The 26,200-nt window shown below is 44.1% G+C and overlaps 1 protein-coding gene and 1 long non-coding RNA gene across 2 annotated transcripts in view; one reads left to right on the top strand and one right to left on the bottom strand.

The window, feature by feature from the left end:
* Positions 1-17,219, top strand: part of LOC143787680 (uncharacterized) — a 134,131-nt gene extending 116,912 nt beyond the window's left edge. Inside the window, exon 3 of the long non-coding RNA XR_013218438.1 lies at positions 16,478-17,219. This is a non-coding gene — a long non-coding RNA (uncharacterized LOC143787680). The remainder of the gene's footprint in view (positions 1-16,477) is intronic.
* CHCHD6 (coiled-coil-helix-coiled-coil-helix domain containing 6) overlaps positions 1-26,200 on the bottom strand; it is a 209,529-nt gene that overhangs the window by 10,194 nt on the left and 173,135 nt on the right. The window lies entirely within an intron of this gene.

The raw sequence follows: 26,200 nt of genomic DNA, 5'->3' as shown, positions 1-26,200 counted from the left end.
GACAGAGACCAGAGGACCCAATGGGTGGCAGGGAGTGTCCGATGAGAGCTAATATGGCTGCCAGTAACAGAGACCAGAGGACCCAATGGGTGACAGGGAGTGTCCGATGAGAATTAATATGGCTGCCAGTGACAGAGACCAGAGGACCCAATGGGTGACAGGGAGTGTCCGATGAGAATTAATATGGCTGCCAGTGTCAGAGACCAGAGGACCCAATGGGTGGCAGGGAGTGTCCGATGAGAGCTAATATGGCTGGCAGTGACAGAGACCAGAGGACCCAATGGGTGGCAGGGAGTGTCCGATGAGAGCTAATATGGCTGCCAGTAACAGAGACCAGAGGACCCAATGGGTGGCAGGGAGTGTCCGATGAGAGCTAATATGGCTGCCAGTGACCGAGACCAGAGGACCCAATGGGTGACAGGGAGTGTCCGATGAGAGCTAATATGGCTGCCTGTGACAGAGACCAGAGAACCCAATGGGTGACAGGGAGTGTCTGATGAGAGTTAATATGGCTGCCTGTGACAGAGACCAGAGAACCCAATGGGTGACAGGGAGTGTCTGATGAGAGTTAATATGGCTGCCAGTGACAGAGACCAGAGGACCCAATGGATGACAGGGAGTGTCTGACGAGGGCTAATATGGCTGCCAGTGACAGAGACCAGAGGACCCAATGGGTGACAGGGAGTGTCTGATGAGAGCTAATATGGCTGCCTGTGACAGAGACCAGATAGCTACTTCCTGCCCAAGAAACTTACATCTGCAGAACTAACAGCTGAAGAGTCTTGGTGACGGATATGTGAGAATTATGGGACTGAACTTCGAAGGGGGTTTCATGGACTTTATGATCCATTCTTAGGATAGATCAATGATACTAGATCTGTGGGGCCCCGACTCCGTGGTACCAGAGGACTGGGCAGAACTACTGACAAATCTCTCCCATACACATAAATGCAGGGTCCACAACACAATGTATGGAGCCGTGCCAGGTCCAGTGCCCACAGCGTATTCAGTCTGATCATTGGTACGGGTTCCTCACCGATCTGATGTTATTGATCTTTCCTAAGGAAAGGTCATTAAAGTTCTCAAAAACAACTTTACTGCAACTTTTGCTAGATAAATCCCAGGAGGCACAGCGATACATGACGGCTCCTCCACTCTGACCCACTCCCAAGTTCTGGTCTTTCCCTCGCACCTCATGATGACTAGCGTACAGGCTGTTCTCGCTGCCAACCACTATGGCACTCACTGTCTCCATGAAATAATTATGAGCCATTACAGAAGCCCTCCAGGTCCGGTGATGTCATGCGGGGAACGGCTGAGGAACGCTATCTTTTCGGTACATGCGTAGAAGCATCAGATGATGAGAACAAGAAGAGTTTATGACTTCTGGCAAAACAAATCTTATGACTCATTGTTTCCGAAAATGGCACATCTACAGAGAAAACGCCGTCACTTGGCACACACCTTCCAGTTCTGCAGTAAACAGATTTTTTTTTTTCTTTCCGGAAATAATAAAAAATAATGAGGATCATTCTGAGGAGCGGATTAAAATGCAGATCCTGATATATGGCATGAGGAAACTTGTGCTGCATAATGACAGAAACATGCCAACACCGGAGTGGTCTGATAGAAGAAAAAGGGGTAAGAGCACATACAAAACCTTCTCCACCAAAAAGGGGTTGTTCCATTACTCCGACCTGTGATCACAAGACCTACGGATACCTAGGCGTATCACAGATGGGGGTCCATCACTAGAGTCCTGGAGGACTGCTGAAAACAGCCATGTATTACAAGGCTTCCATTAATGTAAATGCCTTGCGTGTAATACCGCATTCCTCCTGTAGTGGCCGCTATAGAGAAAGATGTGGCTGCTCACAACTTCCCCTGGTGGTAAAAACTCATTACTGCAGTTTCTATATGGGTCAAGCCCTTAAAAGAGGAAAACTTGGCTTGGCTTATCGCTATGCCTTCCCGGCCAGGGTTGTATGGCCGAACTACCACTCCCATCTACACTGTAATCTGGAAGTAAATCAATTTGTACAGCAATGATTGCCCTGAGGCTCCTTGGTTTTTAAAGGAACACTCTAGACAGAACTGATAATATACTAAAAGGAATATTGGGCGTTTTACAGAGAGGTATTGCCTTCAGGAGAGGTGCAGGACACAGGGATTCTTTTTTGGAGTTCCTTCAGTCATGTACTACCCTTTAATGCCCTGCACATATCACTATATGTTTCCCTGAAGTGCTCCTTTAAGAAATGATTTTACGAGCCTAAAAATGATCAACGTAGACGCTCATTTTCGGAGCTGAAAGATCAAACTCCGCTCCTTAATTTTCAGAATCTTTGCTGCTTTATGAACTGGTGCTTGGTGAACGCTGATAAAGACACATCTGCTCTGCCTTCCCTGCACTGTCCACCGCTCTGCGGTGCTATAATGGAGATGACGACGCCTTTGGGAGCATTTGTCATAAAACTGACAAATTCTGACATGACTCTGGCACTCCGATAGCTGCAGATTTATGCCAAGGAATGGAGAATGCGCCATTCTTCAGCGGGCGATGGGTACATTTTTCAGCAGGGCGTCCCTAATTAAAGGAGGAAGAAAAAGACGGGCGCAGATTGATGGCTTTGGTGGGATGGCTTTTCACGCTCAATTTACGGGAGTATAAATCGTTCGTGGAACTTAAGAGGGGGAAAAAGGAAAAAGAGGAATGTTGTCTGATAGGGAAAAAAAGGAGAAGAGACTTTGAAAGTTTTGCTTCCCTCAGCCGAGCTGTTTGGAACATCAAGCTCTCCGGTGTGATCACAGAAGTGGAGTCAGTGGGAGCCATTCAGCCACGAGATGAAGAGCCGAGAAGAATTCTAGGTTATGTAGTCAAAGACAGAACAGAGAGCCCGGCGCACAGAGAACCGAGACAGGACCTAGAGCGCACCTGTCACAGAGGCTATAGAAGCCCAACAAAGCCCAACAAAGTTTGAGAAGGAAAAAAAAAGTAAAGTTTCTCTATAAATGAAAGGGCGACGGATAAATCCGGGTAAAGTTGCAAACGCAAAGTGACGAGCGAATGTGCAGCCGATTCTGGGCGTAAAAAGCATGTCACTGAAATTACAGTGAAACCTTGCAATCATGACCACTGCCGAGTCATGTGCCCACTGAAGATCCTCCAGATGTCTGCACACTGCATGTGACGTGCTGCTGTGCCGGCCGCAGTCCGTAGCCTCTCCTGGGCTTTACACCGACACTGGATGATCTTCAGCATCCTGCTCATATTTAGGAAAAGATACTGAAAGTTACAAGAGCTAATGACTGCCGCTACCCAATAATCCAACCAAGACGGTGGACAGAAGCTGGATTGTTCTCTACTTTTCCCAACTAGTTAAGAGCTCATGCCCATGATGTCTGTGTTTTACACAAATCCATAATACAACACCCACGTGGAATCCATGATATGAGAAAAAAGAAACGTCACATAGCGCTTTTCCCGGCATAAATGTTTGATGTCATTTAGACTCGGGGAGTTGCTATTTAAGTAATTGTCTAATATATTTCACAAAGTCATTCCAAAGTAGCGCCACGCTTTAATGATATGGCGGTAACTTTCTATCAGATTGGTAGTCTCGTTAGGTTTATGGACAGCGGAGATTTTCTGCTTTATATTCCATTTATGTCTAGATACATATTAAATAAGACACTGACGTACGCGGCTCGGTGCCGAAGCTGCAGTTACTCTGCAGTTACAGACAAGGATCATCATTAAGCCGCTTTTCTTAAGTAATAAAAACTGATAAATTGTTAATGTGCACAACAAAGCCAAGAAATATCGACTTTCATCCTTGATTAGACCCTTTGGCGACTACTTTATTCGCTTTTATTTACCTGCTGCTGGTCGTCATGTCCTTAGTTTACATGCGTGCAAGGAGAAAATGCCCAGCAGCCAAACAGATCACCGCAAGAGAACAAGAGGGGCAGAGAGTGGTGTGCTGATCTTGTGAGGAGCAGAGTGGTCACAGCAGCAGAGGAGGAGTGTGATGATCTTGTGAGGGGCAGAGAGTGGTCGCAGCAGCAGAGGAGTGTGCTGATCTTGTGAGGGGCAGAGAGTGGTCACTGTAGCAGAGGAGGAGTGTGATGATCTTGTGAGGGGCAGAGAGTGGTCACTGTAGCAGAGGAGGAGTGTGCTCATCTTGTGAGGGGCAGAGAGTGGTCACAGCAGCGGAGGAGGAGTGTGCTGATCTTGTGAGGAGCAGAGAGTGGTCACAGCAGCAGAGAAGGAGTGTGCTGATCTTGTGAGGAGCAGAGTGGTCACAGCAGCAGAGGAGGAGTGTGATGATCTTGTGAGGGGCAGAGAGTGGTCGCAGCAGCAGAGGAGGAGTGTGATGATCTTGTGAGGGGCAGAGAGTGGTCACTGTAGCAGGGGAGGAGTGTGCTGATCTTGTGAGGAGCAGAGTGTGGTCACAGCAGCAGAGGAGGAGTGTGCTGATCTTGTGAGGAGCAGAGAGTGGTCACAGCAGCAGAGGAGGAGTGTGCTGATCTTGTGAGGAGCAGAGTGTGGTCACAGCAGCAGAGGAGGAGTGTGCTGATCTTGTGAGGAGCAGAGAGTGGTCACAGCAGCAGAGGAGGAGGAGTGTGATGATCTTGTGAGGGGCAGAGAGTGGTCACTGTAGCAGGGGAGGAGTGTGCTGATCTTGTGAGGAGCAGAGTGTGGTCACTGCTCCTCACAAGATCAGCACACTCCTCCCCTGCTACAGAGTGTGGTCACAGCAGCAGAGGAGGAGTGTGATGATCTTGTGAGGGGCAGAGAGTGGTCACTGTAGCAGGGGAGGAGTGTGCTGATCTTGTGAGGAGCAGAGTGTGGTCACAGCAGCAGAGGAGGAGTGTGCTGATCTTGTGAGGAGCAGAGAGTGGTCACAGCAGCGGAGGAGGAGTGTGCTGATCTTGTGAGGAGCAGAGAGTGGTCACAGCAGCAGAGGAGGAGTGTGCTGATCTTGTGAGGAGCAGAGAGTGGTCGCAGCAGCAGAGGAGGAGTGTGATGATCTTGTGAGGGGCAGAGAGTGGTCGCAGCAGCAGAGGAGGAGTGTGATGATCTTGTGAGGGGCAGAGAGTGGTCGCAGCAGCAGAGGAGGAGTGTGATGATCTTGTGAGGGGCAGAGAGTGGTCACTGTAGCAGGGGAGGAGTGTGCTGATCTTGTGAGGAGCAGAGAGTGGTCGCAGCAGCAGAGGAGGAGTGTGATGATCTTGTGAGGGGCAGAGAGTGGTCGCAGCAGCAGAGGAGGAGTGTGATGATCTTGTGAGGGGCAGAGAGTGGTCACTGTAGCAGGGGAGGAGTGTGCTGATCTTGTGAGGAGCAGAGTGTGGTCACAGCAGCAGAGGAGGAGTGTGCTGATCTTGTGAGGAGCAGAGAGTGGTCACAGCAGCAGAGGAGGAGTGTGCTGATCTTGTGAGGAGCAGAGTGTGGTCACAGCAGCAGAGGAGGAGTGTGCTGATCTTGTGAGGAGCAGAGAGTGGTCACAGCAGCAGAGGAGGAGGAGTGTGATGATCTTGTGAGGGGCAGAGAGTGGTCACAGCAGCAGAGGAGGAGTGTGCTGATCTTGTGAGGAGCAGAGAGTGGTCGCAGCAGCAGAGGAGGAGTGTGATGATCTTGTGAGGGGCAGAGAGTGGTCGCAGCAGCAGAGGAGGAGTGTGATGATCTTGTGAGGGGCAGAGAGTGGTCACTGTAGCAGGGGAGGAGTGTGCTGATCTTGTGAGGAGCAGAGTGTGGTCACAGCAGCAGAGGAGGAGTGTGCTGATCTTGTGAGGAGCAGAGAGTGGTCACAGCAGCAGAGGAGGAGTGTGCTGATCTTGTGAGGAGCAGAGTGTGGTCACAGCAGCAGAGGAGGAGTGTGCTGATCTTGTGAGGAGCAGAGAGTGGTCACAGCAGCAGAGGAGGAGTGTGCTGATCTTGTGAGGGGCAGAGAGTGGTCACTGTAGCAGAGGAGGAGTGTGATGATCTTGTGAGGGGCAGAGAGTGGTCACTAGCAGAGGAGGAGTGTGCTCATCTTGTGAGGGGCAGAGAGTGGTCACAGCAGCGGAGGAGGAGTGTGCTGATCTTGTGAGGGGCATCATAAAGGAGTCAGTGACTCGTGATGATGTTATTGAGGACAGATCAACAAGTGACTGGGCAATGTCACAATATGAGGTTAGTACAATGAGTAGGATCTCCACAAGAACTGTGTATTTCAGGTGAGAATTTGTAAAGAAATTAAGCAAATGGATATAGACACCAGTGGAGGCATGGGTACACACAGCAGGGCAGAAGTCTGCATAATGGTGTGATTGTAGTGGCAGGGATAGGGCAGCATGGCGAGAGTGCTGTTGTTATGTAAGGGTATGTGTCCACGTTCAGGATTGCTTCAGGATTTGGTCAGGATTTTATGCAGGTAAAATCCTGACCAAATCTGCACCTGAGGTCACTGGCAGGTCACCTGCGTTGTCCTTGAGTTTTTTTCTGCTATGTAGGGACATGCTGCGTTCTTAAAAGACGCGCCGCATGTGAGTTTTCTCGGGTGTGCCGCATGCGTCTTTTCCTGCATAGTGGAGACAGGATTTCATGAAATCCCCTCCACTATGCTGTAACATCTGGACGCTGCGTTTTTTATGCATGCTGCTCAACTTGTGGGGCGTGTGTTGGCATTATGGAGAAGGAGAAGGGAGACTTTATTATGGGACCAATAGTCCTTACTGCACGTGCGAAACTTTGGGTCACTGGACCGCTGAATTGGTTTTTTGGTAGTATAGTGCAGTAGTGGATCCCTGCAACCATATGGGTAGTCAGATGAGCTAAAATTAGTGACTACTGGGATTCAGTTTGTATGTGATTGTAACCTCCTCCTTCTTCACTATGTGACAGAGGCTATGTGCACACTTTGCGGCGTCCCTCTGCGGGTTCTCCCGCAGCGGATTTGATAAATCTGCAGGGCAAACCCGCTGCGGTTATCCCTGCAGATTTATCGCGGTTTGTTCCGCGGTTTCCGCTGCGGGATTACTCCTATACTATTGATGCTGCATATGCAGCAATATGCAGCATCAATAGTAATGTTAAAAATAATAAAAATTGGCTATACTCACCCTCTGACGTCAGGATCTCCTCGGCGCTGCACTCGGCGGTCCGGTTCCAAAGATGCTGTGCCGAGAAGGACCTTCGTGACGTCACGGTTATGTGACCGCGGCATCATCACGGTCATGTGACTGACGTCACCGCAGGTCCTGTTCGCACAGCAACTAAGACCGGCCGGCCGCGGGCAGCGCTGAGAGGTGAGTATAGCATCATTTTTTATTTTAATTCTTTTTTTTTTTACACTATTTATGCTTCCCAGGGCCTGGAGGAGAGTCTCCTCTCCTCCACCCCGGGTAGCAACCGCGCATTATCCGCTTACTTCCCGCAACGTGGGCACAGCCCCATGCTGGAAGTAAGCGGATCAATGCATTCCTATGGGTGCAGAATCGCAGCGATTCTGCACAAAGAAGTGACATGCTGCGGGTTGTAAACCGCTGCGTTTCTGCGCGGTTTTTCCCGCAGCATGTGCACTGCGGTTTGCGGTTTCCATAGGGTTTACATGTTAATGTAAACGCTATAGAAACTGCTGCGGACCCGCAGCATCAAAATCGCCGCGGATCCGCGGTAAAAACCGCGAAGTGTGAACATGGCCTAAGTGTGTTCCTTTGGTGCACCTTTACCCAATATTTAAAGAACTCTGCAGTTTAATAATATTATTTGTATATGGATCTTGTTTTGTATGTTTAGTGTTTAATAAATTATTTCATTTTTATGAGCTTGTGAGTTATTATACTTCATTTTGAGGTTGTTATGCTGCTCAACGCTGCGTCAAAAACTCAGCGTTTCCTGAACGTGGACACATACCCTAAAAGGGACAGATTGTGAAGACCTGTGCTCTGATGAGAATAGGATGACAGACAGGATATCATGGAAGATGTGCTGCTATAAAGGAGGAGATCCGAGGCACGTGGGAGAGTGGGGGGTGTAGCCGATCTTCAGGTCCGCAGGCCCCAATATATTTACACTGGTGTTTAGCAGCGCTGGACTAAGATAATTAATTTGGTGCATCACACAAGTGCCGAGCGCCTCTAGCAGAAATATTACTCCAGCTGGGGCCTGGAATACTATTCTAGAATAATTTACGACACCTTTGTAGTGCTAACCACGATGAATTTGTTGGGTGGGCTTCGCCATCCCTCATCAAAACTCCATTAAGTTTTTTGGAGTTTGCTGGGAGAGTTACCAAAGTTGGAAAAATTTTGCGTAATTTTGAGTTGCCCAAAAATTTTGCCACATTTTATGGAGTCTCATGAAAGAATTCTGGAGAAAATTCCTTCTTGAATGGGAGCCACCGAGTATTTCAGGGGATGAATGCGGATTTTGCAGGAAATTTAATATGCAAATTGCCTCTTCAGAGAGGAAGCGGACTTGAACTCCACAGCGCCACCTGTTGGAAGCAGCTTTCCTGTCTGAAGAGGTAATTTGCATATTACATTTCCCAGAGGAGCATTGCACGGTGAATAAGCCCCTTACATTGGGCCGGTATGTCACTCTCCGCAAGGAGAGACATTACCCCTTAGATTTTGTAGGAGGCAATGACCCGTGACTGGTGTGATGGTGTCAGCAGTCCTAAGAAGCACAGAGGATTTCAGCAGTGTGCACAAGCATAAGTGTAATAAGGATATGTGCAGTATGATGGATATGAGGAGGGACCAATGAAAAGACACAGATAAATATAAGGAATGTGGTTCCAGCAGCACAGAGTATTTCAGGTTCATGTCATTATGTGAGGTTGTGAATGGAAAGAAGCTGCAGGGAACAGCATGGTGGATCGAGCAGACTTCTGAAAACACAATTCTCCTGTGGAATTGGTAGGGGAGCGACGGAGCTGTCAGATGAACCTCTACATTACACAAGGTTAATACACTCCGCTTGTTTTAGATCAGTTTACACAATTAAAAGGAAATTCCTGAAGAGTAACAGCCTATTTGTCATTACAATGAAGATGTAGCTGTCAAATCACAAGCTGCAATTGTAATTCCCCAGGTCCGATGGTGAATGCCTGCTGAGCTTGTAATATCTCTCAGGTCTGCTTTCCTGCAAATGAATCCTGGAAGAAGACAGTTTTGGCTAATCAGCTGAAATCTGCAACAAGACTGATATGGGGCCTTAAAGGGAAATGCCAGGCAGACAGATTTTGTCTAATTACGATTATTTCTCTGAAACTTATTTGCATCCAGTCTGAAAACTTGGAGCGGAACATCTGTCGGAAAGTGACTGCTAAATACTAAGCAACAAAGTGAACTGCTCATTGCCCTTCATCACGGGGCGACCCGGCTCCTGGACCAGAACGTGGATCAGACGCTGCCATGATACGAGGGCAGCAATGAGAACACGCGCATCTAGAGGACACATCCACGGACTCGGCTGGAACGGCTCAGGTCGCATGCTGCGTTATACGTAGCAAAATGCAAAAACATCAACTTGTTTCTGAATTTTCAGCACATGATCTCAGGCACAACACCATCTCAGATAAGGGGTAAACAGGACCGGCCCCGGGGTCACACAGAGTCCCGCAGGGCCGGCTCCAGGGTCACGCAGAGTCCCGGGGTCACAGGGCCACATAGAGTCCCGCAGGGCCGGGGCCCCTGGGTCACGCAGAGTACCGCAGGGCCGGCTTCAGGGTCAAGCACAGTCCCGCAGGGCCAGCTCCAGGGTCACGCAGAGTCCCCGCAGTCCCGGGGTCGCAGGATCACACAGAGTCCCGCAGAGCCGGCCTCAGGGTCACGCAGAGTCCCGCAGTCCTGGGGTCACACAGAGTCCCGCAGTCCCGGGGTCGCAGGGTCACACAGAGTCCCGCAGTCCCGGGGTCGCAGGGTCACACAGAGTCCCGCAGTCCCGGGGCCCCTGGGTCACGCAGAGTCCCGCAGGGCTGGCTTCAGGGTCACGCAGAGTCCCGCAGTCGCAGGGTCACACACAGTCCCGCAGGGCCGGCTCCAGGGTCGCTTAGAGTCCCAGTGGCCCCTCTTCACCTTGCAAGAGCTGTAACTTCTCTATTTTATTTTATTGGTCCCCCAAAAAGACGTGAACCTGTGAATGCAGTGTAAAATACCGATCACCTATGAAGCAAAGGGGCCACAAGTCTCACAGTTGTGCAGACACGACAGACACGAGCGCCTGCACCACCCTGCAAACACGTTGCAATAAAAAAAATTGATGGGCATCAGAAGTGACATCTTCCCTTTTCCAACCTTTTCAAGGCCACTGTCACAATTGCCAGCAGCGTCTAAAAGGTTAACCTGCAGCGATGGAAGCGTGCGCTGATCACTGCAGTCACACGTGGGTGCCGGCTGTGTAGAGCCCTGTACAACAGCAGGCACCCGGGTTCCATGGAGCAGGCTCCGCCGCAGAGCCCCCCGCATACATGCACAGAAAAGATGAAAGCCCCTAACGTTTCTTCTGGGACGAGCCTTTCTCGTTCCTTCTGCTGGGATCCGTTTCTGCTTCTCAGGAGTCTTGTTTTGCCCTCATGTAAATGAGACCCAAGCTGAATTAATTAGCATTAAGAGTTTAATTAGGAGACCGTTTCCGAAAGGTTAAACTTTAATTTATAGAAATATTTAATTATTATAGTTATTAGGCTTTAACCTTAAGGCTGCAGATCCTCGGCTAATCCATGCCGGCTTATCATTTATAGCTTTGAGCTTAGACAATTAATTAGGGGTCACTTACTTTTTTTTTGTAGTGTCTTGTTGGTTTTCCCTGAGTGTTTTTTCCCATACTGGGACAAGTGAGGAGTTCTTAAACTTTTGCAGAAAGAGTTTTGACCAATGATATTTTCTGATTGCGAGATCAATCGATCAGCCAATCGGTTGTCGGCCGTGACAGGATCCAGGGGGTGGAGTCTCCAATGAATATTCATGAGTCGCAATTTGCATGAAAGGGATTTTACAACAACTTTGTGATGAATTGCAGTATAATACATGTTAGAAAGTTGCAGAACGCATAACTACACACAGGCTGAGTTTATGTAAGAAGCAAAGATTATATTCGGGGGGGTAGAAATGGAACTAAATTACAGAAAAACAACCGCCACATAGTGCACATACATTATAGTCTGCATGTGAGACATAATGTATAGACAGGGCTGGCTGCTCGCCCCCGTATCACACCCCCACTACGGATGTAATCTGCTGTAAGGCGGCCGTCATGTCTGATTCATACACAGACTGTTCACCACCGTTATAGCGCAGACTTGTATCTGCTGCAGTAGGAAAAAAATCGTAAAGTAACACTAATTAATGTAACCAAGTTTAAAACGTAGCATCCCCTCCGGAAACCGGTGTATGTATGCGGAGATCAGGGGTGGGACGAATGGCGGCGCGCTCACCTGCGTGAAATATATGCAGTCGTATAACAATAATGTCACACTGTAAAGTTTAAAATGCTGAGAGCCGGATCGTAATTTTGTGCGGCGATTTCTCAGGCCGCAGGGTCAGCCCTGGTTAAAGACGGATGATTTATGGAGGTGGCCGGGCCTCTTACTTGTCTGCCAGTCAGAGGTCTATTAATGCACGACCTGACGGGACCCCGTTGCTGCGCCGCGCGGTGTGTTGTGATCAGATTTGTCGTGTGATCGGGAACTTTCAGATACCGTCGTCAGCCTTTCTAATGCAAATGAGAACACGTTTCAAAGGAAGTTCAGATTAATGAAGAGAATGGCGGGGATTAAATATTATGTCGGCTTTATTGTAACCATAAATATAAAGTAGCTGCATTACAAGTGCACTATAGCTTCCATCACTGGAACCAGAGGGCGGTTATACTGGAGCATTTCCACCTACATTCACCAGTAACCACTGGACTCCACCTCTTCTGCCCAATTTATAAGCACAATTCAGTGTAATCTGTGTAGAAAATGTAATACCATTTCCAGGGAGAGACAGCGAGGAAGTACTATCTGTGCCTACATAACTTACAGGTATTGAGAACAAAGCAGCACTATCTGAACCTACATCATTTAGTGTGAGAGATCAGGAGGTAGCACTATCTGTACCTACATAATTTACAGGAAGAGACCAGGAGGCAGCACTATTAGTACCTACATCATTTACTGTGAGAGACCAGGAGGCAGCACTATCTGTACCTACATAATTTATAGGGAGATACAAGGAGGTAGCACTATTTGTACCTCTATCATTTACAGGGATAGACTAGGCTAGTAGGCAGCAGTATCTGTATCTACATCATTTACAGGGATAGACCAGGAGTTAGAACTATCTGTACTTACATCATTTACAAGAAGAGACCAGGAAGCACCCCTATCTGTATCTATATAATTTACAGGGAGAAACCAGGAGGCACCACTATCTGTATCTATATAATTTACAGGGAGAGACCAGGAAGCACCCCTATCTGTATCTATATAATTTACAGGGAGAAACCAGGAGGCACCACTATCTGTATCTATATAATTTACAGGGAGAAACCAGGAGGCACCACTATCTGTATCTATATAATTTACAGGGAGAGACCAGGAGGCACCACTATCTGTATCTAAATAATTTACAGGGAGAGACCAGGAGGCACCACTATCTGTATCTATATAATTTACAGGGAGAGACCAGGAGGCACCACTATCTGTATCTATATAATTTACAGGGAGAGACCAGGAGGCACCACTATCTGTATCTATATAATTTACAGGGAGAGACCAGGAGGCACCACTATCTGTATCTATATAATTTACAGGGAGAGACCAGGAGGCACCACTATCTGTATCTATATAATTTACAGGGAGAGACCAGGAGGCACCACTATCAGTATCTATATAATTTACAGGGAGAGACCAGGAGGCACCACTATCTGTATCTATATAATTTACAGGGAGAGAGACCAGGAGGCACCACTATCTGTATCTAAATAATTTACAGGGAGAGACCAGGAGGCACCACTATCTGTATCTATATAATTTACAGGGACAGACCAGGAGGCACCACTATCTGTATCTATATAATTTACAGGGAGAGAGACCAGGAGGCACCACTATCTGTATCTATATAATTTACAGGGAGAGACCAGGAGGCACCACTATCTGTATCTAAATAATTTACAGGGAGAGACCAGGAGGCACCACTATCTGTATCTAAATAATTTACAGGGAGAGACCAGGAGGCACCACTATCTGTATCTACATAATTTATAGGGAGATACAAGGAGGTAGCACTATTTGTACCTCTATCATTTACAGGGATAGACTAGGCTAGTAGGCAGCAGTATCTGTATCTACATCATTTACAGGGATAGACCAGGAGTTAGAACTATCTGTACTTACATCATTTACAAGAAGAGACCAGGAAGCACCCCTATCTGTATCTATATAATTTACAGGGAGAAACCAGGAGGCACCACTATCTGTATCTATATAATTTACAGGGAGAGACCAGGAGGCACCACTATCTGTATCTATATAATTTACAGGGAGAGACCAGGAGGCACCACTATCAGTATCTATATAATTTACAGGGAGAGACCAGGAGGCACCACTATCTGTATCTATATAATTTACAGGGAGAGACCAGGAGGCACCACTATCAGTATCTATATAATTTACAGGGAGAGACCAGGAGGCACCACTATCTGTATCTATATAATTTACAGGGAGAGACCAGGAGGCACCACTATCTGTATCTATATAATTTACAGGGAGAGACCAGGAGGCACCACTGTCAGTATCTATATAATTTACAGGGAGAGACCAGGAGGCACCACTATCTGTATCTATATAATTTACAGGGAGAGACCAGGAGGCACCACTATCTGTATCTATATAATTTACAGGGAGAGACCAGGAGGCACCACTATCTGTATCTATATAATTTACAGGGAGAGACCAGGAGGCACCACTATCTGTATCTATATAATTTACAGGGAGAGACCAGGAGGCACCACTATCTGTATCTATATAATTTACAGGGAGAGACCAGGAGGCACCACTATCTGTATCTATATAATTTACAGGGAGAGACCAGGAGGCACCACTATCTGTATCTATATAATTTACAGGGAGAGACCAGGAGGCACCACTATCTGTATCTATATAATTTACAGGGAGAGACCAGGAGGCACCACTATCTGTATCTATATAATTTACAGGGAGAGACCAGGAGGCACCACTATCTGTATCTATATAATTTACAGGGAGAGACCAGGAGGCACCACTATCAGTATCTATATAATTTACAGGGAGAGACCAGGAGGCACCACTATCTGTATCTATATAATTTACAGGGAGAGACCAGGAGGCACCACTATCTGTATCTATATAATTTACAGGGAGAGACCAGGAGGCACCACTATCTGTATCTATATAATTTACAGGGAGAGACCAGGAGGCACCACTATCAGTATCTATATAATTTACAGGGAGAGACCAGGAGGCACCACTATCAGTATCTATATAATTTACAGGGAGAGAGACCAGGAGGCACCACTATCTGTATCTAAATAATTTACAGGGAGAGACCAGGAGGCACCACTATCTGTATCTATATAATTTACAGGGACAGACCAGGAGGCACCACTATCTGTATCTATATAATTTACAGGGAGAGAGACCAGGAGGCACCACTATCTGTATCTATATAATTTACAGGGAGAGACCAGGAGGCACCACTATCTGTATCTAAATAATTTACAGGGAGAGACCAGGAGGCACCACTATCTGTATCTATATAATTTACAGGGACAGACCAGGAGGCACCACTATCTGTATCTATATAATTTACAGGGAGAGAGGCCAGGAGGCACCACTATCTGTATCTATATAATTTACAGGGAGAGACCAGGAGGCACCACTATCTGTATCTATATAATTTACAGGGAGAGACCAGGAGGCACCACTATCTGTATCTATATAATTTACAGGGAGAGACCAGGAGGCACCACTATCAGTATCTATATAATTTACAGGGAGAGACCAGGAGGCACCACTATCTGTATCTATATAATTTACAGGGAGAGACCAGGAGGCACCACTATCTGTATCTATATAATTTACAGGGAGAGACCAGGAGGCACTACTATCTGTATCTATATAATTTACAGGGAGAGACCAGGAGGCACCACTATCAGTATCTATATAATTTACAGGGAGAGACCAGGAGGCACCACTATCTGTATCTATATAATTTACAGGGAGAGAGACCAGGAGGCACCACTATCTGTATCTAAATAATTTACAGGGAGAGACCAGGAGGCACCACTATCTGTATCTATATAATTTACAGGGACAGACCAGGAGGCACCACTATCTGTATCTATATAATTTACAGGGAGAGAGACCAGGAGGCACCACTATCTGTATCTATATAATTTACAGGGAGAGACCAGGAGGCACCACTATCTGTATCTATATAATTTACAGGGAGAGACCAGGAGGCACCACTATCTGTATCTATATAATTTACAGGGAGAGACCAGGAAGCACCACTATCTGTATCTATATAATTTACAGGGAGAGACCAGGAGGCACCCCTATCTGTATCTATATAATTTACAGGGAGAGACCAGGAGGCACCCCTATCTGTATCTATATAATTTACAGGGAGAGACCAGGAGGCACCACTATCTGTATCTATATAATTTACAGGGAGAGACCAGGAAGCACCCCTATCTGTATCTATATAATTTACAGGGAGAGACCAGGAGGCACCACTATCTGTATGTATATAATTTACAGGGAGAGAGACCAGGAGGTACCACTATCTGTATCTATATAATTTACAGGGAGAGACCAGGAAGCACCACTATCTGTATCTATATAATTTACAGGGAGAGACCAGGAGGCACCCCTATCTGTATCTATATAATTTACAGGGAGAGACCAGGAGGCACCCCTATCTGTATCTATATAATTTACAGGGAGAGACCAGGAGGCACCACGATCTGTATCTATATAATTTACAGGGAGAGACCAGGAAGCACCCCTATCTGTATCTATATAATTTACAGGGAGAGACCAGGAGGCACCACTATCTGTATGTATATAATTTACAGGGAGAGAGACCAGGAGGTACCACTATCTGTATCTATATAATTTACAGGGAGAGACCAGGAGGCACCCCTATCTGTATCTATATAATTTACAGGGAGAGAGACCAGGAGGTCGTACTATTGGTTCTGGATCATTTACAGGAAGAAATGAGAAGACAATTTTGGTACCTACATCATTTATAAGTAGAGGATAAGAGGCGGTACTATTTGTGATTATATAATTTACAGGGAGGCTGTATTGATGCCTAGAACACTTATAGGGATCAACAGAAAGGCAGTACTATCTGTGCCTACATTATTAAGAGGGGGGACAGGGAGGAAATACTTTATTTGATTACACAATGTACAGGGAAATACAGTACTAACTGAACCTACGACCTCTATCTACAGGGAGAGACATGAAGACAATACTATCTGTACCAACATCATTTACAGAGACAAACAACCACTACTAACTTGAACCTAGACCATTTGCAGAAAGGCAGGAAGCCAGTACTATCTGTGCCAACATCATTACAGCAAGCCCTTGAGGCAGTACATTCCGTGCTTAAATTAACTGAAAGCTTCTAGCAAGAGGACACATAAAACAAGCTGCAGTCCAGGGGCGGCCGGTCAGTGCCACCGACGGAGTAGAGGAGGTTTCAGCCGGACACTGTCAGTTACAGGCCGAGCGGCGTCTCCCGTCACAGATTACACGCTTGCAGAAGGAAGTCCCAGATAACCGACTGAACATGCTCCTGAGATTTTTTTTGCAAACTATCAGGCTGTAAATACCTGCGGTTTCCGGGTATTCAGCAGAAGATTTTAGGAAGAAGTTGTATTTATTAAATCAGTCAATTCCAGAACTGTGACACATCTGTCTTTGCAAGTCACAAGAAACTGGGTCAAACAAGTGTCAGGATTTCACAAGCCGGGTCTACGACGCTCCCTGCAACCCACCAGCAGGATCCGATCAGACAGCAGGTAGAGCGCTCGCTCTATAATTACAGAATGATTACAAAGAGGTAATTAACAGCGCGTAATATCCCCTGCACTACGCCTGCAGATAACAGAACCACGGTCCTGGCAATAATGAGTCTGCGGCAAGATAACAGCCGGCATCCATGTCTCACGGCCTCTGCCGGCCACAGAGCTTGCAATCTACCAGCGCCGTGCAGGTTGTTGCTTGGCAGATGAATACCATCAGCAAATAAATAACGTAGGAAAACTCCCTGATAATTAATTAGATAAAGACAATAAATGGCTCAAACCAGCAGATCGCGGCTCAGATGGCTGCAGAAAACGACATGAGATTATGGTTTCTGCGCTTCTAAGAAAGAGAAATAGGAGAAAGGTAACGGCCGACCGGGCTGAGAAATGTCCGCAGATCTGCAGAAACTGAGCGCAGGGGGTAAGGCAGGCAGGAGACACCTACTGACAAGTCACATTTACATGGGGAAAGGTTGTCAGACATCAACTATTAATACAGAGTGACTGCATCAGCAGAATAGTGAGTGCAGCTCTGGGGTATAATACAGGATGTAACTCAGGATCAGTAATGTAATGTATGTACACAGTGACTGCACCAGCAGAATAGTGAGTGCAGCTCTGGGGTATAATACAGGATGTAACTCAGGATCGGTAATGTAATGTATGTACACAATGACTGCATCAGCAGAATAGGGAGTACAGCTCTGGGGTATAATACAGGATGTATCTCAGGATCGGTAATGTAATGTATGTGCACAGTGACTGCACCAGCAGAATAGTGAGTGCAGCTCTGGGGTATAATACAGGATGTAACTCAGGATCAGTAATGTAATGTATGTAGACAGTGACTGCACCAGCAGAATAGTGAGTGCAGCTCTGGGGTATAATACAGGATGTAACTCAGGATCAGTAATGTAATGTATGTACACAATGACTGCACCAGCAGAATAGTGAGTGCAGCTCTGGAGTATAATACAGGATGTAACTCAGGATCAGTAATGTAATGTATGTACACAATGACTGCACCAGCAGAATAGTGAGTGCAGCTCTGGAGTATAATACAGGATGTAACTCAGGATCAGTAATGTAATGTATGTACACAGTGACTGCACCAGCAGAATAGTGAGTGCAGCTCTGGGGTATAATACAGGATGTAACTCAGGATTAGTAATGTAATGTATGTACACAGTGACTGCACCAGCAGAATAGTGAGTGCAGCTCTGGAGTATAATACAGGAGGTAACTCAGGATCAGTAATGTAATGTATGTACACAGTGACTGCACCAGCAGAATAGTGAGTGCAGCTCTGGAGTATAATACAGGAGGTAACTTAAGATCAGTAATGTAATGTATGTACACAGTGACTGCACCAGCAGAATTTCTCCATCAGAATAATGAATACCGCATGGTTTGAAGATACCGATGGAAATAAGTTATGGACTGTGATTAATGGAATGTTACAGACACATCGTGTAGCTCCTATGACCATAGATCTCCTCACAGACGTATGGAGTAACCAGACATTATTAACCATCACAAGTTTTGGAGAATTTACCTCAATATTGTTTCCCAGCCGTTACAGAACACTCTCCTGATTACTGGTTGATCTTACAGAACGTCGCCTTCCAAAAAAAAAGAAAAGAGAAAATAATAAGCAGCCGATCATCGATTCCCCAGTACTACAATGTAGGAGGACGCCCACTACCTCTCCGCTCCCGGGGAGGCCAATTTCTACATTTATTTCAGATTGCCATTTTATGTTCCGTGCTCCATAAAAGAGCAGCGCGTCCTCCGGGGGCCGCGTGGTAAAAAGCCGGTTGTGTAGAAATGATTCGGGAATGGGGGGCGGCAGGAGACGTATGTGGCTTCTGCTTATTCTCCATGTGCCGCATAGATTAAAATGAAAAGTTATTTACAAACCTGACCCCCCGCAGACGAGCGCAACGCGGCTGAGAAATTCGCTCTGCAAGATGAGGGCAATCGTTATTTTCGGTGGAGGAAAAAAAGCAGAATAAAGAGAATAAAGAGAGAAAAAGGTTGGGTTTTTTTCGTTTCAAAGAAAGAAAAAAAATCCCAAAGTCTTCTAATCTTAACAGGATCCGTCGCCTTAAATGCAGCAGATCTGGGAGGAATGAAGAAATCAAGCAGGTTCACTCACAGCTGGAGCGGCCGCTCGCTTCCACATCATCATCATCAATGCACTTTATGAAATACTAACACTCCGCACACAGAACAACACGTGCCATGCTGCCAAGGTAAATGCCATCTCTGTGGCGGCACCTGACGGCCGGTGCTCAGAGGAATGACCTATATACCCGGCTGTTAGCAGGAGCTACACTTGCTCACACTTACTCACCACAATAGCGCCACATATGTGCACAGGGAGAAAGCGGTACTGCAGCCAATTACTTAAACAGAGGGGAGCTGCAAAACCCGTCAACTCATGTAAACTGGAAAGCGCTCTCTCATCCGGAGCGATACTTTGTGCCAATTGGGTAAATGACAAATCCAATGGGCATTGTATTGGCTGCCATTAGGGGATGTCGCCCAGATAACTGCTCCCCGCAAGGGCCGATTCAGCCCGATGGAGCCAAGGCTTGCATGGGACTTCCGCAGCCAATAGTGTGACACTTCACAACAGATCACTTTCTCCCAACACATTTTCTACACTGGGCGAGTATTGCATGTTGCTGAGTATATCGTATGTACATGTCACAACTGCCATTCACGGCTGCCCGTGTGCCGGGAGCGCAGATTCTGGAAATTGGCTTCTAAGTTTACTTCCCGTCTTTGGGTTCTGACACAGGATCTGCACCGGGAGATTCAGGTGCACAAAGGAAAGGCGACCTAGTGGGAACGTCGTCAGATCACCGGCGTCTAGGAATAAGGGAAAGGAACAGCTTCCACTTGTCATATATCAGCGCTCAGAGCTGTTTTTCGACCCTGTAGGAAGAAGCAGCAGCACCGCTACCCCCAACATCTGCCATCCCCCCAACATCTGCCATCCCCCCCAACATCTGCCGACTATTATAGGAAATAAACAAGACGTCCATGATGAAGGTATAGGTGTCACTATAACACTCTCTGGAAGGGATATAATCTTGTACATAGGGGAAGGATTATAGTAGTTATATTCTTGTACATAGGGGCAGTATTATAGTAGTTATATTCTTGTACATAGAGGCAGTATTATAGTAGTTATATTCTTGTACATAGGAGCAGTATTATAGTAGTTATATTCTTGTACATAGGAGCAGTATTATAGTAGTTATATTCTTGTACATAGGAGCAGTATTATAGTAGTTATATTCTTGTACATAGGGGCAGTATTATAGTAGTTATATTCTTGTATATAGAGGGCAGTATTATAGTAGCTATATTCTTGTACATAGGGGGCAGTATTATAGTAGTTATATTCTTGTACATAGGAGCAGTATTATAGTAGTTATATTCTTGTACATAGGGGGCAGTATTATAGTAGTTATATTCTTGTACATAGGGGCAGTATTATAGTAGTTATATTCTTGTACATAGGGAGCAGTATTATAGTAGTTATATTCTTGTACATAGGAGCAGTATTATAGTAGTTATATTCTTGTACATAGGGGCAGTATTATAGTAGTTATATTCTTGTACATAGGAGGCAGTATTATAGTAGTTATATTCTTGTACATAGGAGCAGTATTATAGTAGTTATATTCTTGTACATAGGGGCAGTATTATAGTAGTTATATTCTTGTACATAGGAGCAGTATTATAGTAGTTATATTCTTGTACATAGGGGCAGTATTATAGTAGTTACATTCTTGTACATAGGGGCAGTATTATAGTAGTTATATTCTTGTACATAGGGGCAGTATTATAGTAGTTACATTCTTGTACATAGGGGCAGTATTATAGTAGTTACATTCTTGTACATAGGGGCAGTATTATAGTAGTTATATTCTTGTACATAGGGGCAGTATTATAGTAGTTATATTCTTGTACATAGGAGGCAGTATTATAGTATATTCTTGTACATAGGAGCAGTATGCAGTGCAAAGCAGTCATCAAAGCAAAAGGTGGCTACTTTGAAGAACCTAGAATATAAGACATTTCAGTTGTTTCACACTTTTTTGTTAAGTATATAATTCCACATGTGTTAATTCATAGTTTTGATGCCTTCAGTGTGAATGTACAATTTTCATAGTCATGGAAATACAGAAAAATCTTTAAATGAGAAGGTGTGTCCAAACTTTTGGTCTGTACTGTACATGTAATCTATGGTAAATGTTTTATAAGTACTGATCAAAACATATTTTTGTTTTTACTTCTTTTTGTGTGATTATATGCTTCATATTATGTTTTTATGTTTTGGATAGGGGGCAGTATTATAGTAGCTATATTATTGTACATAGGGGCAGTATTATAGTAGTTATATTCTTGTACATAGGGGGCAGTATTATAGTAGTTATATTCTTGTACATAGGAGCAGTATTATAGTAGTCATATTCTTGTATATACAGTACAGACCAAAAGTTTGGACACCTTCTCATTTAAAGATTTTTCTGTATTTTCATGACTATGAAAATTGTACATTCACACTGAAGGCATCAAAACTATGAATTAACACATGTGGAATTATATACTTAACAAAAAAGTGTGAAACAACTGAAAATATATCTTGTATTCTAGGTTCTTCAAAGTAGCCACCTTTTGCTTTCATGACTGCTTTGCACACTCTTGGCATTCTCTTGATGAGCTTCAAGAGGTAGTCACCGGGAATGGTTTTCACTTCACAGGTGTGCCCTGTCAGGTTTAATAATGGGATTTCTTGCATTATAAATGGGGTTGGGACCATCAGTTGTGTTGTGCAGAAGTCTGGTGGATACACAGCTGATAGTCCTACTGAATAGACTGTTAGAATTTGTATTATGGCAAGAAAAAAGCAGCTAAGTAAAGAAAAACGAGTGGCCATCATTACTTTAAGAAATGAAGGTCAGTCAGTCCGAAAAATTGGCAAAACTTTAAAAGTGTCCCCAAGTGCAGTGGCAAAAACCATCAAGCGCTACAAAGAAACTGGCTCACATGAGGACCGCCCCAGGAAAGGAAGACCAAGAGTCACCTCTGCTTCTGAGGATAAGTTTATCCGAGTCACCAGCCTCAGAAATCGCAGGTTAACAGCAGCTCAGATTAGAGACCAGGTCAATGCCACACAGAGTTCTAGCAGCAGACACATCTCTACAACAACTGTTAAGAGGAGACTTTGTGCAGCAGGCCTTCATGGTAAAATAGCTGCTAGGAAACCACTGCTAAGGACAGGCAACAAGCAGAAGAGACTTGTTTGGGCTAAAGAACACAAGGAATGGACATTAGACCAGTGGAAATCTGTGCTGTGGTCTGATGAGTCCAAATTTGAGATCTTTGGTTCCAACCATCGTGTGATTGTGCGATGCAGAAAAGGTGAACGGATGGACTCTACATGCCTGGTTCCCACCGTGAAGCATGGAGGAGGAGGTGTGATGGTGTGGGGGTGCTTTGCTGGTGACACTGTTGGGGATTTATTAAAAATTGAAGGCATACTGAACCAGCATGGCTATCACAGCATCTTGCATCGGCATGCTATTCCATCCGGTTTGCGTTTAGTTGGACCATCATTTATTTTTCAACAGGACAATGACCCCAAACACACCTCCAGGCTGTGTAAGGGCTATTTGACCAAGAAGGAGAGTGATGGGGTGCTACGCCAGATGACCTGGCCTCCACGGTCACCAGACCTGAACCCAATGGAGATGGTTTGGGGTGAGCTGGACCGCAGAGTGAAGGCAAAAGGGCCAACAAGTGCTAAGCATCTCGGAACTCCTTCAAGATTGTTGGAAGACCATTCCCGGTGACTACCTCTTGAAGCTCATCAAGAGAATGCCAAGAGTGTGCAAAGCAGTCATCAAAGCAAAAGGTGGTTACTTTGAAGAACCTAGAATATAAGACATGACATAAAAAAGTGTGAAACAACTGAAATTAAGTATCTAATTCCACATGTGTTACTTCATAGTTTTGATGCCTTTAGTGTGAATGTACAATTTTCATAGTCATGAAAATACAGAAAAATCTTTAAATGAGAAGGTGTGTCCAAACTTTTGGTCTGTACTGTAGGAGCAGTATTATAGTAGTTATATTCTTGTACATAGGGGCAGTATTATAGTAGTTATATTCTTGTACATAGGGGCAGTATTATAGTAGTTATATTCTTGTACATCGGGGCAGTATTAGGGTATGTGCACACGTTCAGGTTTTTTCGCTTTTTTTGCGGTAAAAACGCTATAAAAACTCATTGAAAACGCATGCATTATGCATTCTATCATTTAGCATCTGCAATGTTTTGTGCACATGGTGCGTTTTTTTTCCGCGAAAAAAACGCATCGCGGTAAAAAAAGCAGTATGTTCATAAATTTTGCGGATTTTCCGCGTTTTTCCCACAATTCTATGCTTTTGGAAAAAACGCACAAAAAACGCGTAAAAAAACGCATGCGGATTTCTGGCAGAAATGTCCGGTTTTTGTCAGGAAAATTTCTGCTAGAAATCCTGACGTGTGCACATAGCCTCATAGTAGTTATATTCTTGAACATATGGGCAGTATTATAGTAGTTATATTCCTGTACATAGGAGCAGTATTATAGTAGTTATATTCTTGTACATAGGGGGCAGTATTATAGTAGTTATATTCTTGTACATAGGGGCAGTATTATAGTAGTTATATTCTTGTACATAGGGGCAGTATTATAGTAGTTATATTCTTGTACATAGGAGCAGTATTATAGTAGTTATATTCTTGTACATAGGGGCAGTATTATAGTAGTTATATTCTTGTACATAGGGGCAGTATTATAGTAGTTATATTCTTGTACATAGAGGCAGTATTATAGTAGTTATATTCTTGTACATAGGGGCCGTATTATAGTAGTTATATTCTTGTACATAGGGGCAGTATTATAGTAGTTATATTCTTGTACATAGGGGCAGTATTATAGTAGTTATATTCTTGTACATAGGAGCAGTATTATAGTAGTTATATTCTTGTACATAGGGGCAGTATTATAGTAGTTATATTCTTGTACATAGGGGCAGTATTATAGTAGTTATATTATTGTACATAGGGGCAGTATTATAGTAGGTATATTCTTGTACATAGGGGCAGTATTATAGTAGTTATATTCTTGTACATAGGGGCAGTATTATAGTAGTTATATTATTGTACATAGGGGCAGTATTATAGTAGGTATATTCTTGCACATAGGGGCAGTAGTAGTTAAATTCTTGTACATAGGGGCAGTATTATAGTAGTTATATTCTTGTACATAGGAGCAGTATTATAGTAGTTATATTCTTGCACATAGGAGCAGTATTATAGTAGTTATATTCTTGTACATAGGAGCAGTATTATAGTAGTAATATTCTTGTACATGGGGCAATATTATATTGGTATATTCTTGTACATAGGAGCAGTATTATAGTAGTTATATTCTTGCACATAGGAGCAGTATTATAGTAGTTATATTCTTGTACATAGGAGCAGTATTATAGTAGTTATATTCTTGTACATAGGGGCAGTATTATAGTAGTTATATTCTTGTACATAGGGGCAGTATTATAGTAGTTATATTCTTGTACATCGGGGCAGTATTAGGGTATGTGCACACGTTCAGGTTTTTTCGCTTTTTTTGCGGTAAAAACGCTATAAAAACTCATTGAAAACGCATGCATTATGCATTCTATCATTTAGCATCTGCAATGTTTTGTGCACATGGTGCGTTTTTTTTCCGCGAAAAAAACGCATCGCGGTAAAAAAAGCAGTATGTTCATAAATTTTGCGGATTTTCCGCGTTTTTCCCACAATTCTATGCATTTGGAAAAAACGCACAAAAAACGCGTAAAAAAACGCATGCGGATTTCTGGCAGAAATGTCCGGTTTTTGTCAGGAAAATTTCTGCTAGAAATCCTGACGTGTGCACATAGCCTCATAGTAGTTATATTCTTGAACATATGGGCAGTATTATAGTAGTTATATTCCTGTACATAGGAGCAGTATTATAGTAGTTATATTCTTGTACATAGGGGGCAGTATTATAGTAGTTATATTCTTGTACATAGGGGCAGTATTATAGTAGTTATATTCTTGTACATAGGGGCAGTATTATAGTAGTTATATTCTTGTACATAGGAGCAGTATTATAGTAGTTATATTCTTGTACATAGGGGCAGTATTATAGTAGTTATATTCTTGTACATAGGGGCAGTATTATAGTAGTTATATTCTTGTACATAGAGGCAGTATTATAGTAGTTATATTCTTGTACATAGGGGCCGTATTATAGTAGTTATATTCTTGTACATAGGGGCAGTATTATAGTAGTTATATTCTTGTACATAGGGGCAGTATTATAGTAGTTATATTCTTGTACATAGGAGCAGTATTATAGTAGTTATATTCTTGTACATAGGGGCAGTATTATAGTAGTTATATTCTTGTACATAGGGGCAGTATTATAGTAGTTATATTATTGTACATAGGGGCAGTATTATAGTAGGTATATTCTTGTACATAGGGGCAGTATTATAGTAGTTATATTCTTGTACATAGGGGCAGTATTATAGTAGTTATATTATTGTACATAGGGGCAGTATTATAGTAGGTATATTCTTGCACATAGGGGCAGTAGTAGTTAAATTCTTGTACATAGGGGCAGTATTATAGTAGTTATATTCTTGTACATAGGAGCAGTATTATAGTAGTTATATTCTTGCACATAGGAGCAGTATTATAGTAGTTATATTCTTGTACATAGGAGCAGTATTATAGTAGTAATATTCTTGTACATGGGGCAATATTATATTGGTATATTCTTGTACATAGGAGCAGTATTATAGTAGTTATATTCTTGCACATAGGAGCAGTATTATAGTAGTTATATTCTTGTACATAGGAGCAGTATTATAGTAGTTATATTCTTGTACATAGGGGCAGTATTATAGTAGTTATATTCTTGTACATAGGGGGCAGTATTATAGTAGTTATATTCTTGTACATAGGAGCAGTATTATATTATCTCTATATATAATTGTCTAAGGGGTACTTCCATCTTTCTGTCGGCAACTTCCGTCACGGAT

Source organism: Ranitomeya variabilis, chromosome 8 (genome assembly GCF_051348905.1).
Source record: "Ranitomeya variabilis isolate aRanVar5 chromosome 8, aRanVar5.hap1, whole genome shotgun sequence".
Classification (NCBI taxonomy): Eukaryota; Metazoa; Chordata; class Amphibia; order Anura; family Dendrobatidae; genus Ranitomeya; species Ranitomeya variabilis.
The sequence above is the reverse complement of the archived record's forward strand: the minus strand, read 5'-3'. Positions and strand labels throughout refer to the sequence as shown.